Source organism: Phascolarctos cinereus, unplaced genomic scaffold (assembly GCF_003287225.1).
Source record: "Phascolarctos cinereus isolate Bilbo 61053 unplaced genomic scaffold, phaCin_HiC Scaffold_4;HRSCAF=312, whole genome shotgun sequence".
NCBI classification, from domain to species: Eukaryota; Metazoa; Chordata; class Mammalia; order Diprotodontia; family Phascolarctidae; genus Phascolarctos; species Phascolarctos cinereus.
Genome location: NW_027555847.1, coordinates 309,865,955 through 309,880,387, shown reverse-complemented (window position 1 = coordinate 309,880,387; position 14,433 = coordinate 309,865,955). Strand labels below are relative to the sequence as shown.

The following is a 14,433-nucleotide window of genomic DNA, read 5'->3' as shown; positions in this document are numbered from 1 at the left end:
TGGGAGTTGTTTCTGCCTTTAAAAATTTACTGGCTCAATGACAGACCAGACCTCTGGTCTAATACTGAAACAGAAGAGACTGTCATACATCATTAAACAGTTAACAAAAGGAGGTTTACTTATCCAAGTATGACAGGACCCATGTCTACCAGAATTTCCTCCTTCTCTCAACAACATGAGTTGGGCTAGTTTTTCCTTAAAAAGCAACTAATTGTGGACTTGACCTAGGGGTGGGGTACAGCTCAATCTGTTCTTCTAGGTAGGTTTGATATATTGAGATGGTTTCTTCCTGACTTAAGGGCATAAAAAGGCCCACCCATATGGGACTGGATCCCTTTAGAGTTGGTAGATATCCCTAGATGAGGAGAGTCACCCCATCCTGCCCTCTCCTTTCTCTTTAGAACCCCCCCCACCAAGTGCTGCTATATACTTGTTGAAATACTGGCTATGTTAGGATTAAGCTACATGCCTGAGTCAGGACTGCCTCTAAGACCATACCAAGGGAAGGAGATTCAACGAGAATATGCAGTGAGGTCACCATAAGTTTATTTAGCTGAGCAAAGCTCTCCTGCCTCTGAGTTGCCTGTCATAATGTGCAAGCCAAAAATTAGAGAGACTGGAGCTCCTTGGGTCTGTTTGTGACCAGGAAGTGATGTCAGTGGCCTGAGCCAAGTAAGTCTCAAGGATGATTTCAGTGCCTTTTATGGAAAGATAGGGTTAGAATATTAACCTTATCACAGTAACCAGTCCTTTTTTGATGTAACTTCCCTCTACTGCCATCTCAGGGATGTACAGTTAATACTTTAGTGCCGAGCCCAAGTGTCCCTGGAAGTAGCCTGGGGAGCTCTCTCAGCTCTCTCCACACCAGTGCCCTAGCCAGAGCAGAATAAAGGGGAGGGAGAAGGGAGGGTTGGTTACCTCTATTTCATATAACAGGCAAGATATTATTACTTCTTTTCTAAGAGAAAAGGATTATAGAGGAAAAATATACTAAATGTTTATTTCCTTTGACTAATTGAGATCTGCTATACAACATTTCAACCTTGAAATTATCTTTATGTTTTAATTCTTTCTTAAAGCTAAATTTTTTAGGTCAAGAATCCCAAGTACTGACATAGCTTTGAATCGTTCTTCTGTAGCTGTTTTCCAAAAATGGTTTAAAGTCAGATTTTAGGCTAATAAACTGGTTAAATTTGGAGTTTTTTCTAATTTGAATGTAGCATAATACCACAAAGGTCTCTTTTTTTTATAATATCTGTCCATGTATACCTTTTACCTTTAGGTTTCCTGTTTTCTAAATTGTAGGTTTCAGAGTTGATCTTCATTTGTTTTTAGGAGAGACAGACTATAGCAGAAATATAGAAATCACTAGTTGAATCATTAATATAGTTCCATAGCCTCACCTTAATTCTGTGGAAGTGGTGGGTGTTTATCATAGTGAGCCATAATTTTTTTTTTTTAACGAATGTCTTCTAAGGTTTTGAAAACTTACATGTTTGTTATCCCTAACAATAGATCATTAACTCTTGAAATGCTTAGGGGTTAGGTTGTATGAATTGTAGCTGGGAAAAAAAAACCTGAGGTAGAGAGAAGTTAATAATACATTGAAAACATAATTAAAATAAATAGTAATAATAACAGTTGACATTTGTGTAGTGTCTGCTATCTGCCAGGCATTGTGCTAAGCATTTTACCAATTTATCTCATTTGATCCTCACAGAAACCCTGGAAGGTAAGTGCTATTATTATCTCCATTGAGGAAACTGGAGCAAGTGGAAGTGAAGTGACTTGCCTAGGGCCACACCTTTAGTAAATGATTGAGGTCAAATTCCAACCTGACTCCAGTCCTGTCACTTTATCCCTTGTGCCCCCAGCTGCCCTTGACTGTCTTTACTATCTGTGGGGCTGGCATACTTAGCTTTTGAAAAATCACCAATGTGAGCTACTTTTCCACTTCCATCAGGGAAACCTCTTCATTATTTGTACAGCAGTAACGGGTGTTGACATATCTTTGTATTTTAGATAACACATTTACACCTTCTTACCTCTATCATCAGCTCCTTATTTTCTGTGATTACATTAGGTAGGATGGATAAACCAACATCCCTTTTTACTTCCATCATAAAAAATCAAATTGCTTTTACTATTAAAAAAAAATTCTGCAACATAAAGTTATTAGATGCCTATTATATACAAGGAGCTGGGGATACAAAGAGAAGAACAGAATAGTCCCTGTCCTCAAGGAGATTACATGCTACCTGGTAGAAATAACACATAGAGAAATTAATGCAAACTACATAAAAATTAATTTTGGAATGGGGAGGGCATTAACAACTTGGAGAAATAAGAGAAGCCTCCAGGAGGACAGGGCACTTGAGCTGGGGCTTACAGAAAGCTAGGCAGAGGTGAGGGAATGGGAAATAGCCTGAGAAAAGTCAGAGTTGAAAAGTCAACAGAATATTGTTTATAGTGAGCAGCAAGCAGGCCAGTGTTCTGAAATGTAGAATGGAAATCTCAAGCATAGTATTATATTAATGTAATTTTTTATATATATGTAATCACATATGTTTACAGGAGCAATAAAAGGAATGCAAAGGAAAATTGAGCAAGAGAGGTGTTGATAGAGTGGTCCATGAACAGAAGTTCTTAACTGCAAATAAATATGATAAAAATAAGAATTATAATTGCTTACACAAAGTAAGGACACTGATGCTATTTACTTGGTGTAATGGACTTAAGGTCTCAGAAATAAATGGAGGTCAAATCATTGTGGGATATGGAAATATATTTAAATGCATGTGAGAGAAAGGACAACCTTATCTCTCAAGATTACGGGTCTTTAAGAAGTACGTTAAAAAAAATGAGGGTGAGGCAGACTCAATGTGGTTGTAATTAGAGCCACTAAAGGAAATTATTTGTGTATATTATAAATGACCATATTAGCAGGGGTGGGGAGATGTCTATCATGGGATCTTTATTAATGATTTAGAGTGGAAGTGAAAAGCAAGTTAATGATATCTATGTAGGAAACTAAATTGAAATATGTTGAAATCATGAATAAGGTTAGAGAAAATCATGCAAATTGTAAAATGATATTGCTAGAAGGAATCTTAAGGTTATCTGATAACACCCCTTTAGGCTGGTCTACTCTTTAAACTGTCCAGGTGATGTGATTATTGGTCCTCTTTTTAAAAGGTCTTCAGGGACTGAGATTGCATAACCTTTTTTATCTCCATAAACTAGACCAGGGCTTCTTAAACTTTTTCCACTCCTGACCCCTTTTTGCATTTCAGCAGCATTTGTTGGCATTACATGGCATGAGGACGTGCACAGTGCAAAGTGCACATGCATTGTGTTCAGAACCGAGGTTGCAGTGAAGCTGCACAGTACAACATGCACAAGTGCTGCCAGAAACACATTGGATTCATTGCACCTTTGATTTTTAATCAGTTTTTTGTTATTGCATGTTCAGAAACCTTTTACTCTTGCCAAAGTTTTTGTAACCCCATATGGGGTCAGGACCCAGAGTTTAAGAAATGCTGAACTAGGCTATCTAGTCTGTTTTAGTATTTATTCTTATGAAGTGAGGGTCCACTTGTTTGTGACTATACTGGTATTGTTACTTACATTTGTTTTCAGCTTTGTACAGACAGACAGTAACTACCCAGTGTCTATTCATTTTTTCCTAGTCTGACTGCTCAGTAGCTTTTCCATATCTCTTTTGAAGAACAAAGGCTAAATAAAATCAAGCACATTTCTCCTCTCTAATCCATCCTGCATCCTGTCACCAAATTAATCTTCCTGAAGTTTCACTCTGATGTCATTTCCCTGTGCAAAAATCTTTAGTGTCTCAATGCCTTCTGAATTAAGTCCAATCTTAGCCTCATCTTCAAAGTCCTCTATATTCTGATCCCAACTTGAGGCTTTTGGACCTTTTCTCCATCAATTTTCATTGGAAAGGAGGCTAAGATTGAACTTTCTTCCTCTGCTGAAATCTTATCACTTTTTTACCATCTAAATGTTTACATATGTAAAATGCTTTGTAACAGTAAATATGTAACTGTAAGTTGTTACTTTTTGTTGTTCATTCCTTTCAGCAATGTCTGACTCTTGATGACTTCATTTGCGGTTTTCTTGGCAAAGATCCTAGAGTGGTTTGCCATTTCCTTCTCCAGCTCCTTTTACAGATGAGAGACTGAGGCCAACAGGCTTAAGTGACTTGCGCAGAGTCACACACCTGGTGAGTGTCTTAGGCCAGATTTGAGCTCAGGAAGGTGAGTCTGCCTGATTCCAGGCCCAGCACTCTATCCATTGCATCACCTAGCTGCCCAAGTTGTTACTTCCTCATGACATTGACATATTGTCTTTTGATAGTAATTTTTGTTCTTGATGATAGAACTCTTTAAGGTTAGAGACTGTACGTTTTACATTTCTCTGTCCCTCATTGTGACTGGCTGAAGGACTTTCATGTAATTCTTGAATCAACGTATTCATGGCTGGATAGTGAGGAGCTAGCCAATGTTGAGTTTGATGGAACGGAATGTCACATTTTTGATGATAGAAACTTTAATTAAATAATAAATTTATATAGGGTGTGAATGATCATCACCTTGTGCCCAAAGTGGTTCCCAAGACCTTTTTCTTCAATACTTTTGCCAGATTTCCCCCAATTTGCATGCATTGTAGGTTTTGCTGACCCTAAGTGTAACTTTATCTTGTACTTTTTAAGTCACTTTTGTTTTTTGGTTAGACCCTTTCTGTCATTTCTCAAAGTTGCTTGGCAGGTATTTAAGTGCTACAGTGTGTTAGCAATCCAGTCTTAATGTCACATGCAAGCAGGTTCTTGGTTAAAGGTCAGTTGCCTTAAGTTTTCAAAAATTATTTTATTTATTTATTTTCATTTTATTTATTTACTTATTTTATTTCTTCCCCACCCATTCAGAAGGCAAGAAGTAGGAAACTCATTACAAATATGAAGTCATGCAAAAATATTTCTGCATTAGCCATGTTCCAAAAGAAAGAGCTCATGAAAATGAAAGAGAAAAAAAAGTATGTTTTAATTTTATCTGAATTCATCAGTTCTCTATCTGGAAGTGGATAATATTTTTCATAATGAGTCTTTTGGAATTGTTATGGGTCATTGCATTGATCAGTTACTTAGTTTTTCACAGTTGATTATCTTTACAATATTGTTGTTAGTGTATAAATTGTTCTCCTGGATTTGTTCACTTTACTTTACATCAGTTCATATAAGTTTTCCTAGATCTTCTGAAACCATTCCCTCCATCATTTCTTATAGAACAATAATGTTCTATCACATTTCACATACCATTAACTTGTTGAGCTATTTCCCAGTTAATAGGCATCCCCTCGATTTCCAATTCATTGTCACCACAAAAAGAGTTGCTATAAATATTTTTGTACATATGGATTCTTTTTACCGCTGATCATACTGGGAAGGTGTCTAACTTGTCCTTATTACAGACAGTGTTTGCTCTTGGTTTTAAATAGATGCTACTTATCATTTTAAGAAAAATTCTATTCCTATGCTTTCCACTTTTTTTTTTAAATAGGAAGGGTGTCATATGTTGTCAAAAGCCTTTTCTGCACCTGTTGAAATACTCATATGATTTTTTGTTTTGTTATTGATATAGCCAGTTATGCTTATAATTTTCCAAATATTGAGCCCTGCATTCCTGGTATTAATACAGAAAAACATACATTTGATACTTCTGCTTTTCTGCATTTGTTTGTGAAGTTTTGTTGGCTTAATACATGATTGATTTTTGTGAAGGTGTTATGCACAGCTGGAAAATTGGCATACTCCTTTCTATTCCTATTAAGTATTCTTCAGAGATCTAGTATATTTAACTTTTCTAAAATTCTAGTCATCTACTTAACTTCTTTCTTGTTAATTTTATGGTTAATTTATCTAGGTGTAAGAAGGGCAGATTGCTGGCCCTCACTCTCATTGTTCTGTTTCCTTCTGTTACTCATTTAATTTTTCCTTCAAGAATATGGATACTTTGCCATTTGCTGCACATATTTATATTAATTCATTATCTATGGTACCTTTGTAGCAGAATGTAATTTCCCTGATTATCTCTCTTTATTAGGTCTGTTTTTGTTGTTTCTTTCTGTGAGGTCATAATTGCTACCCCTGTCATTTTTTTTTTACTTTAGCTGAAGCAGAATAGTTTCTGCTCCTGCCCCTTATTTTAACTCTATGTGTATCTTTCTGTTTCAAATGTTCTTATAAACAACATATTGTTGGATTCTGGTTTCTGATCCATTCTGCTATTCTTTTTCATTTTGTGGGTAAATGCATTATGTTCACATGAATAGTTATGATAGTTAACTCTGAATTTCCTTTCATCCTGTTCTCTAATACTTGTCTTTTCTTTCCCTTCTACCCAGTTCATCCTCAAGAGTCTGTTTTGCTTGACCATTTTTTTTTTAAATTTCCCTCCCTCATATCTGTCTCCTCTCTTTCTCTGAAACCCTTTCCTTCCTGTTGGGTAAGATAAATTTCTTTATTCAGCTGTGTGTATATTTATTTTTCCCTCCTTCAGCCAGTTCAGATGACAGTGAAGTTTAAGTGTTGCCATCTTCCTCTCCGCCCCATTCTCTTCTTTATTCTATACCTTCTTCCCTTTTTTGGTAAATAGTATTTTATTTTTTCCAATTACATGTAAAGGTAGTTATCCACATTCATTTTTTATAAGATTTTGAGTTCCAAATTTTTCTCCCTTCCTCTTCCCCCCCCCAGACAGTAAGCAGTGTGATATAGGTTATACATGTGCAATCCCTATACATTCTTCCTTGCATGCCTCATTTATGTAAGATTATTTCCCACGTTCTTCCTCTCTCTTCCCCCTCTCTTGGTACATCCCTCTTTCTCACCCTTCCAGTCTTCATTTAATATCATCCCAAAATAATAGAATCTCAGCCATGCTCTCTAAATAGACTCCCTCTAATAGCCCTTGTAATGATAAAGTTCTGACAGGTTACATGCATTAGCTTTTGTATGGAATGTAAACAATTTAACCTTACTTAGTCCCTTATGATTTCTGACTCAGGTTTATCTTTTTATACTTCTCTTGAGTCTTGTGTTTGAATGTCAATTTTTCTTTTCTGATCTTTTCATAAGTAATACTTGAAAGTCCTCTATTTCAGTAAATATTCATTTCCCCCCTGTAGGATTCACTTAGTTTTGTTGGGTAGGTTATTCTTGGTTATAATCCTAGTTCCTTTACTTTATGGAATATAATATTCCAAGCCTTCCATTCTTTTATAGTGGTAGCTGCTAAATCTTATATGATCTTGACTGGCTCCATGGTATTTAAAATATTTCTGTCTGGCTGCTTGCAGTATATTCTCCTTGATTTGGTAGTTCTGGATTCCCAATATTCCTGGGAGTTTTCATTTTGGGATTTCTTTCAGTGGGTGAATGATTGATTCTTTCAGTTTCTGCTTTGCACTTTGGTTGTAATATATTTGGGCTGTTTTCCTTTATATATATATTTTGAACTATGATGTCTAGGCTCTTTTTTTGATGATGGCTTTCAGGTAGTCCAGTGATTCTTAAATTATCTTTCTTGGATTTATTTTCCAAGTCATTTTTTCATATGAGATATTCATATTATCTTCTATTTTGTCTGTCTTTTGACTTTTACTATTTCGTAATGCCTCATAGAGTCATTAGTTTCTCTTGGCCAATTCTAATTTTTAAGAAATTATTTTATTCTGTGAGGTTTTATACTTCTTTTATCATTAGGCCAATCTTCATTCTTAAGGAGTTATTTGCTTTAGTATTTTTTATGCCTCTCTTACCAAACTGTTAGTTCTCTTTTCATAATTTTCTTGCGGCATTCTCATTTCTTTTCCCAATTTATTCTCTGTTGTTCTTATTTGTTTTTTAAAGTCAGTTTTTGCTGTTTTTTTACCTGTCTTTGATTCTTCTAGAAATTCTTGTTGGGCTTGTGTCCAATTTGTATTTTTTCTTGGAGGCTTTACGTGGTTGTCTTCTATGTTTGTGTCTTGAACTTCCTTGTCACAGTAGTAGTGGTAGTAGTAGAGGTAGTAGTAGTAGATGTAGAAGTACTAGTCGTAGGAGGAGGAGGAGTAGCAGTACTAGTAGTAGTAGTAGTAGAGTTTTATGGTCAGGTTTGTTTTTGGTAGTTTGCTCATCTTTCCAGCCTTCTTCTTGACTTTGGACTTTACATTGTGTTAGATGCTGCTTACCTCTGGCAGGAATGACTGACCTGAGCTTCCGCCATTTATGTCCTCCTACTTTCACAGCACATTCTAGAGGCTATAAGTTTTTGGTGTTTCCAACATGGTGTGATCTGGGAAGAGGTCAGGTAACAGACCTCCCAACAGACTAACCGTGCCTGAGTTAGTGATAGTCTACTGAAACTCAACTACACTTAAGCCAGCAGATCCAGACTGTTGTGTGTAGTTGAGTTTCAGTAGACTCACTAACTTCGGCACAGTTAGCCTGTTGGGAAGTTCTGCAGCTTCAGAGGGACTGAACTGCTGGCTTCCTCTTGGTTTTGGTTTTCTGTCCTGGTTTATTTCACTTCAGGCTTATGTGTGGAGGCGATCATTAGAACTGAGACCTTATTCTGTTTTTGAACTTAGAACCACACAGCCATGTTTCTGGAGCTTGTTCCTTGTTCCTTATTCTGATGGGGCCTGTGTTCCCTCACGATCATGCCTGTTCCTCTTCATCCTGGAACTGTGACCCAGAAGTGGGTAATGGGTCACAGTTATCAGATATTATCCTGTGGGACAGCTGTCCTGTCCCTAGCACTATGGCAGGGGTCCCCTGGGATCTCTTTCTGTCTAGGTCCTCAATTCTGTTACCGTCATTGGACACTGGACTCCTCCCTCTGTCCTCTGCTGCTGCCGTAGCTCGTTAATGCTTGTGCCTGTTGTGTCACGGCTGCTTCTTTGTTGCGTTCCTGGCCACCCCCACCCTAGTGCCTATACACCGCCTATCTCTCTTCTTAAGCTCTTCTGGAATGGAAAAGTGACTCGCTGTGACGTTTTCTTTGCTTTCTAGATCACAGTTTGTTTTGGCACATTTTCTAATTTGTTATCAGGGGGTAGGAGTAGGGATGGGTAGGGACAGTTGTTGGGAGAGCTCAGCAAAAATGCTGGCTGTCACTCTACCATCTTGGCTCTGCCCACTGCCATAATTTTAAAAATTTTGAAGTTAGCTCACAAAAAATGTGGCTAAGGACAGTAACTTTGTTGTCATGATACAATAGAATAAATCCTGTAATAGAAATTGAATCTGTATTTGAATGAATTTTGTTCTTGCCACTGAAGAGATTGTGGTAGATCACCTCAGCTTCACTTTTTGTGAAATTGGGGGTTGGTAAGCTTTCTTTTTCCAAAATCTTTCTAGCCTTCTGGAAGATATCTTTCTCCTATCTATCCCTCTCTCTTTCTGAATCACTCTGCCATTTCCCTCTTCTAAGGTTCTTATTATCTTTAGCCTAGATTTATGTAATGCCTTACCTTTTGTGACACGTTTTCATTGTATAACGTTAGAGCCGTAGAATCAATAAAGTTTATTCATCTTTACAGAATTTGAACATGCAGTTTTTCTGTGCTGTGTGTCGTGAGATAGCGGTGGTCCCTTAGTCTTGAAGTTTGAGTCACAAGATTTAAGCCAAAGGTGCTAATCTGAGGGCACTGGGAAAGGTTCATGAGAGAAGGTGGCATCTGAATGGAGCACTGAAGGAAGAAAAGGATTTGGGGAGGGAATGATTAGAAAGCAGTCAATTCCAAGCATGGCTACAGCTTGTATGAATGCACAAAGTCAAACTTAGTAAGTGCAGTGTGAAGTGGATGGCTAGAGAATGAAATGCATGAAGAGGAATAATGTGAAGTTAGACTAGAAAACATATTGGGGCCATATTTAAAGGGCTTTAAATGCTAAACCGAGCAGTTTCTATTTTATATTCTGGGTAATAGGGAGCCACTGATAATTATTGAGTAGGAGACTGATGTGGTACCACCTGTTTCTTAGAAAGATAATTTTTGCAGCAGTGTGGAAGGTGGATTGGAAATAAAAGGGACTTGGATGAAGGGGAGACCAAATGCTAAATCATGGAATCACAGAATCTAAGAACTGAAAAGGACTTCGGAGCTCTTTAATGGAGTTCCCTGGCCCTTGACAGGATTCTTCTCTTAATGTAGCCTAGCATAACATGAGGTTTTATTTTTTATTTTTGGCTTCCATGTTACAGTGAAATCAAATCAAGATTGGAATCTATAAGAACACCTAGTCCTATTTTACTGAAACTTGTCTAGCCATAGAGTTAACCCATACTATATCTATAAATACATAAATTTAGGTTAAAGTTAATGAGGGTCTTAGAAGAGGGAGATGGCAGAGTGATTCAGAAAGGTAGAGAGATAGAAAGGAGAGAGACACCTTCCAGAGGGCTAGGAAGATGGAAAAAAGAAGGCCTACCGATACCCAATTTCACAAAAGCTGAAACTGAGGTAATTTATCACACTCTCTTCAATGGCAACAACAAAATGCATTCAAATACTGTCTCAATTTTTACTTCAGGATTTATTCTGCTGGCTTGTGACAAAATTACTATCTCTACTCATTTTTTATTTACAAAGTTGATTAAAAAAACCCTAAGTGTAGAATGTTATATTTATTTGAATTATGTTTCATCTAATTTTTTTTTTGCCATTATTGAGTGTTCTAGATTATAGATCTTTTTGGAAGTAGATGTTGTTGCCCATCATGATAGCTATATCTCCAAAATTAATGTCATCTGCAAACTTGACACATGGGAATCTTTGCTTTCATTAGTGTCATTGGTAAAACTATTGTATGATACAGGGCAAAGCTCCCTCTCTGAGGCATTCCATTAGAAATCTTCCCCTAACTCAACATGATCATTAGTAATTACTTTTTAAGTCCAGTGATTCAGCCAGTTCTGACTCAACCTTTACTGTCACTTAGCCCACATCTTTCCATCTCCACCAGCATAACGTGAGAGCCCTTGTGGAATTCTCTGCTGACAGGTTGTCTAAGTATGTCCATAGCATTCTCTTGACCTCTAGTCTAGTAATCCTATCAAAAAGGAACTGAGATTATTTTATCATGACCTGTTTTTCTTCATTAAAAACAAGTTTTATTGATGCCATTTCTAGATTATATAATTTCTTCCCTCCTGTAAATTCCAATGTCTTCCCTTGTAACAAAGAAAACAAAACTGTTAAGTAAAACCAAAACAATGGACACACTGAGGGTGTTTGAATGCAACCTTCCGTTTTTACTGTCTCCTCCCCAGTGAAAGGTAAGTGGATTTTCTTTTCTCATCTCTGGAGCCAAGATTGGTAGTTATAATTGCATCGTGTTTAGCTTCATTTTATTTTTTATTGCTTTTGGGTAGACATTGTATATGTCGTTTTCATGGTTCTGTATTTGTTTATGTACATTTTCCTATGTTTCTCCAAGTTTCTCATATTGGTTGTTTCTCAGAATTTACTGATCCATCACACTTCTATACCACAATTTGTTCAGCTATTCCTCAACTGATGGACATCCGCTTCATTTCAAATTCTTTGTGACCACAAAAATGACTGTTATGAATATTCTGCTGTGTAGGAGATCCTTCTTTCTTTAAATGCTCCACTGTGGGATCTCTGGGTCAAAGAGTGTGGACATTTTTGTCATGACTTCTTGAAAAAACTTTGCTCGCTTTTTGGTGATCACTGTTTGCCTTTCTAAGTGCTCACAAATGACTTCTTCAGTAATGTGGATAGAGTTTAGCCAGGAAGAGAAATTATATTCATTGGGCTGCACTTGGCAGACTCCACCTTTCCACTTCTTCCTTTCTTGATTTGGACTTCATTTGCCTTTTTCCAGTCTTGTGGCGATTTTCCTGTTCTAGATCTTTCAAATTTCACTGACAGTGTCTTAGCCATTACAGCTGTCTGTTCCGTTAGTACGTTAGGGTACAGTTTGTTTGGGTCTGGCTACTGAAACTCATTGAGGGCAGCTAGGTCTTCTCTTACATATCTCTTCCCTTATCCTCAGTTTCCACCACTTGCGAACCACATTTTTTTCTCTCTTTCGCAGTCCAGAGAGTCTTCTCTTCGGCAGAGAAAACAGAATCAAAACAATAACTGACATTTCTGTAGTTCTTTGAGGTTTATAAAACTTTTTTTTTTAGGCAATTGGGGTTAAGTGACTTGCCCAGCGTCACACAGTTAGTAAGTGTCAAGTGTTTGGTCTGAGGCCAGATTTGAACTCAGGTCCTCCTGACTTCAGGGCCGGTGCTATCTACTGCACCACCTAGCTACCTCAAGGTGTATAAAACATTTTACACAAGTCTCTTTTGTTACCCTCATAATAGTATGAGGTAATAACTTAAGATATTATTATCCCTATTTTACAGAAGAAGAAACTAAGGCTAAGAGAGGTTAGTAACTTGCTCATGGTCACAGAGTTGTGAAGTTTCAGAGGTAGGTTTTAAACCCAGGTCTCCTCTGACTTCATGTCCAGCATTCTTTCAACTGTGATGAGCTGTTTCACATATAAGCTGAATTGTCCAACCATTTAATAATAATGATGATAATAATAGCATTTGGATAGTGCTTTAAGGTCTGCAAAGAACTTTACATATGTAATTTATTTCAGTCCACGTGACCCTATGAGATACTGTTATTATCCCCATTTTATAGATGGGGAAACTGAGACTGAGATTAATTAAATGATTTGCCCAGGATCATACAGCTGGAAAGCATATGAGGTAGGATTTAAAACCAGGTCTTCCTGACTCCAAGTCTAACACTCTCTCACTTAGGTACCACTTAGATGCCTTCAGTTGTCAGTTTTCATCCTACCATTTTCCCTAACCATTTGTCCTTTCCCTTCTTTGATTCTCCTTTTCTCTTCAACATTGTTTAAGAAAAAATAAAGACAACAGAAACTCCCTTTTTTGTTAGCATTCATTGTCAGTCTCTGCAATTCTGAGGTTTAGTGCTCCTGACATTTTTTTTTTGAACATAATAGTGATATTCTTTTGTATTCATCTTCAGTTACCTGCCATTTGCCAATGTAGCAGGTGGGCCTAGATATAGCCTAGGAAGAGTGCCTCCTTCTACCCTACTGCCTCTTGAACATAGACACCTCTATATTATAGTTGTGCTCTTGCTATCTCATTGATGAAGCTCATTGAACTAAACTTTTGCCTTGATCTTTAAAAAGGACTCCAGTAGCTGGAGAGTTGTAAAGGTGTAGAGTGGGCAGAGAACAGAGAGGGAGTAAACACAGAGATAGATGCAGTTCCCTGGAGGGAGGCGTGTACAGTTGTGTGTCCTCCAGAGAACCATGCTGCCCTAAGCACAGCTTACTTAAATGGCCATCCTGGGAAATGCACAGTACATGCTGGGAGGAGCAGAGGGGCAGTGGTGAATTCATAGAGGAATTCTTGGGTCAAATGAGAGAGTTCAATCCAAAGATCTGGTTCAAGCTGGGAGTTATGGAAACCTAAACTAAGAAGCAATAAGGTATCAGCTGTGACAAGGAAGAACAAAATAGGACCTTGCCTTTTACTGACAGTGTAATAAGTTATGGGGCCTGTGCAGTTCTTGGGGATTAGAATCCATTTAAGCTAAAAGACACAAAGGGAAGCCTTGAATATGGACATGAGCCATTATTGAGGTTAATTGAGAAGCCTGCAAGATTGAACTTACCTGTACGATTCTAGAACTTCAAAAATGTGTTGTGGGTTACATTTCCATCTTTTTTTACCTGTTTTTAAAATATGAGGGTTTTTTAATGGGTTCCCTGTATAACCTCTTTAGTCTTTTTAGAAATCTCTTTTCTTCCTCATCAGAATAATTTCTGCTAGTATCTTTGGAATTTCATTCTTGAAATTAGTATCTATTTTAGACTGACTTCCCTTCAAAATATTGGTCTATAGAATGGCATCTTAGCCAGTCTTTCTTCCCTTATCTTCCACATAATGGGAAAGATGATGCTGACCTAACTTTTGGTAGACTTAATGACTTAATTAAAGAAATGATCTATCTGTCCCGTTATTATTTTTAAGCATCTGTAGCAGGTGGGAATGTGCTTATTTATGTGGCCAATTTAATCATCTAGGCTGTTTCTCAGTATGTCTTGGCTTACTAGATTGTAAGTTTCTTAAGGACATCTTGTAGATTTATAGTAAATGTTTAATCAATGAATTACCTCTGGAAAAGTGCTATAGAAAAGAAAAAATGCTGAATCTCTTGATTTAGAATTACATGAAATGGGATACAAAAGGAGGATCTGGAATAAATTCTTGATAAATGATTAATTACTTTTTGAATTACATGGACCTCTTCCGTCATGAATGAATTCTTTTGTTGCAGAGCCATTGAAGTTATTAAATGGGATTT

The 14,433-nt window shown here is 37.2% G+C and overlaps 1 protein-coding gene across 5 annotated transcripts in view; it reads left to right on the top strand.

The window, feature by feature from the left end:
* ATG10 (autophagy related 10) overlaps nucleotides 1–14,433 on the top strand; it is a 301,997-nt gene that overhangs the window by 38,464 nt on the left and 249,100 nt on the right. Inside the window, exon 2 of one of the 5 annotated variants that reach the window (XM_078153143.1) lies at nucleotides 4,098–4,240. The exons of 3 other annotated variants lie outside the window; for them this stretch is intronic. The gene's annotated coding sequence lies outside the window, so the exon portion shown is untranslated. Of the gene's footprint in view, nucleotides 1–4,097; nucleotides 4,275–14,433 lie in introns of all 5 variants that reach the window. One more of the 5 variants, XM_078153144.1, reaches the window with a different exon arrangement.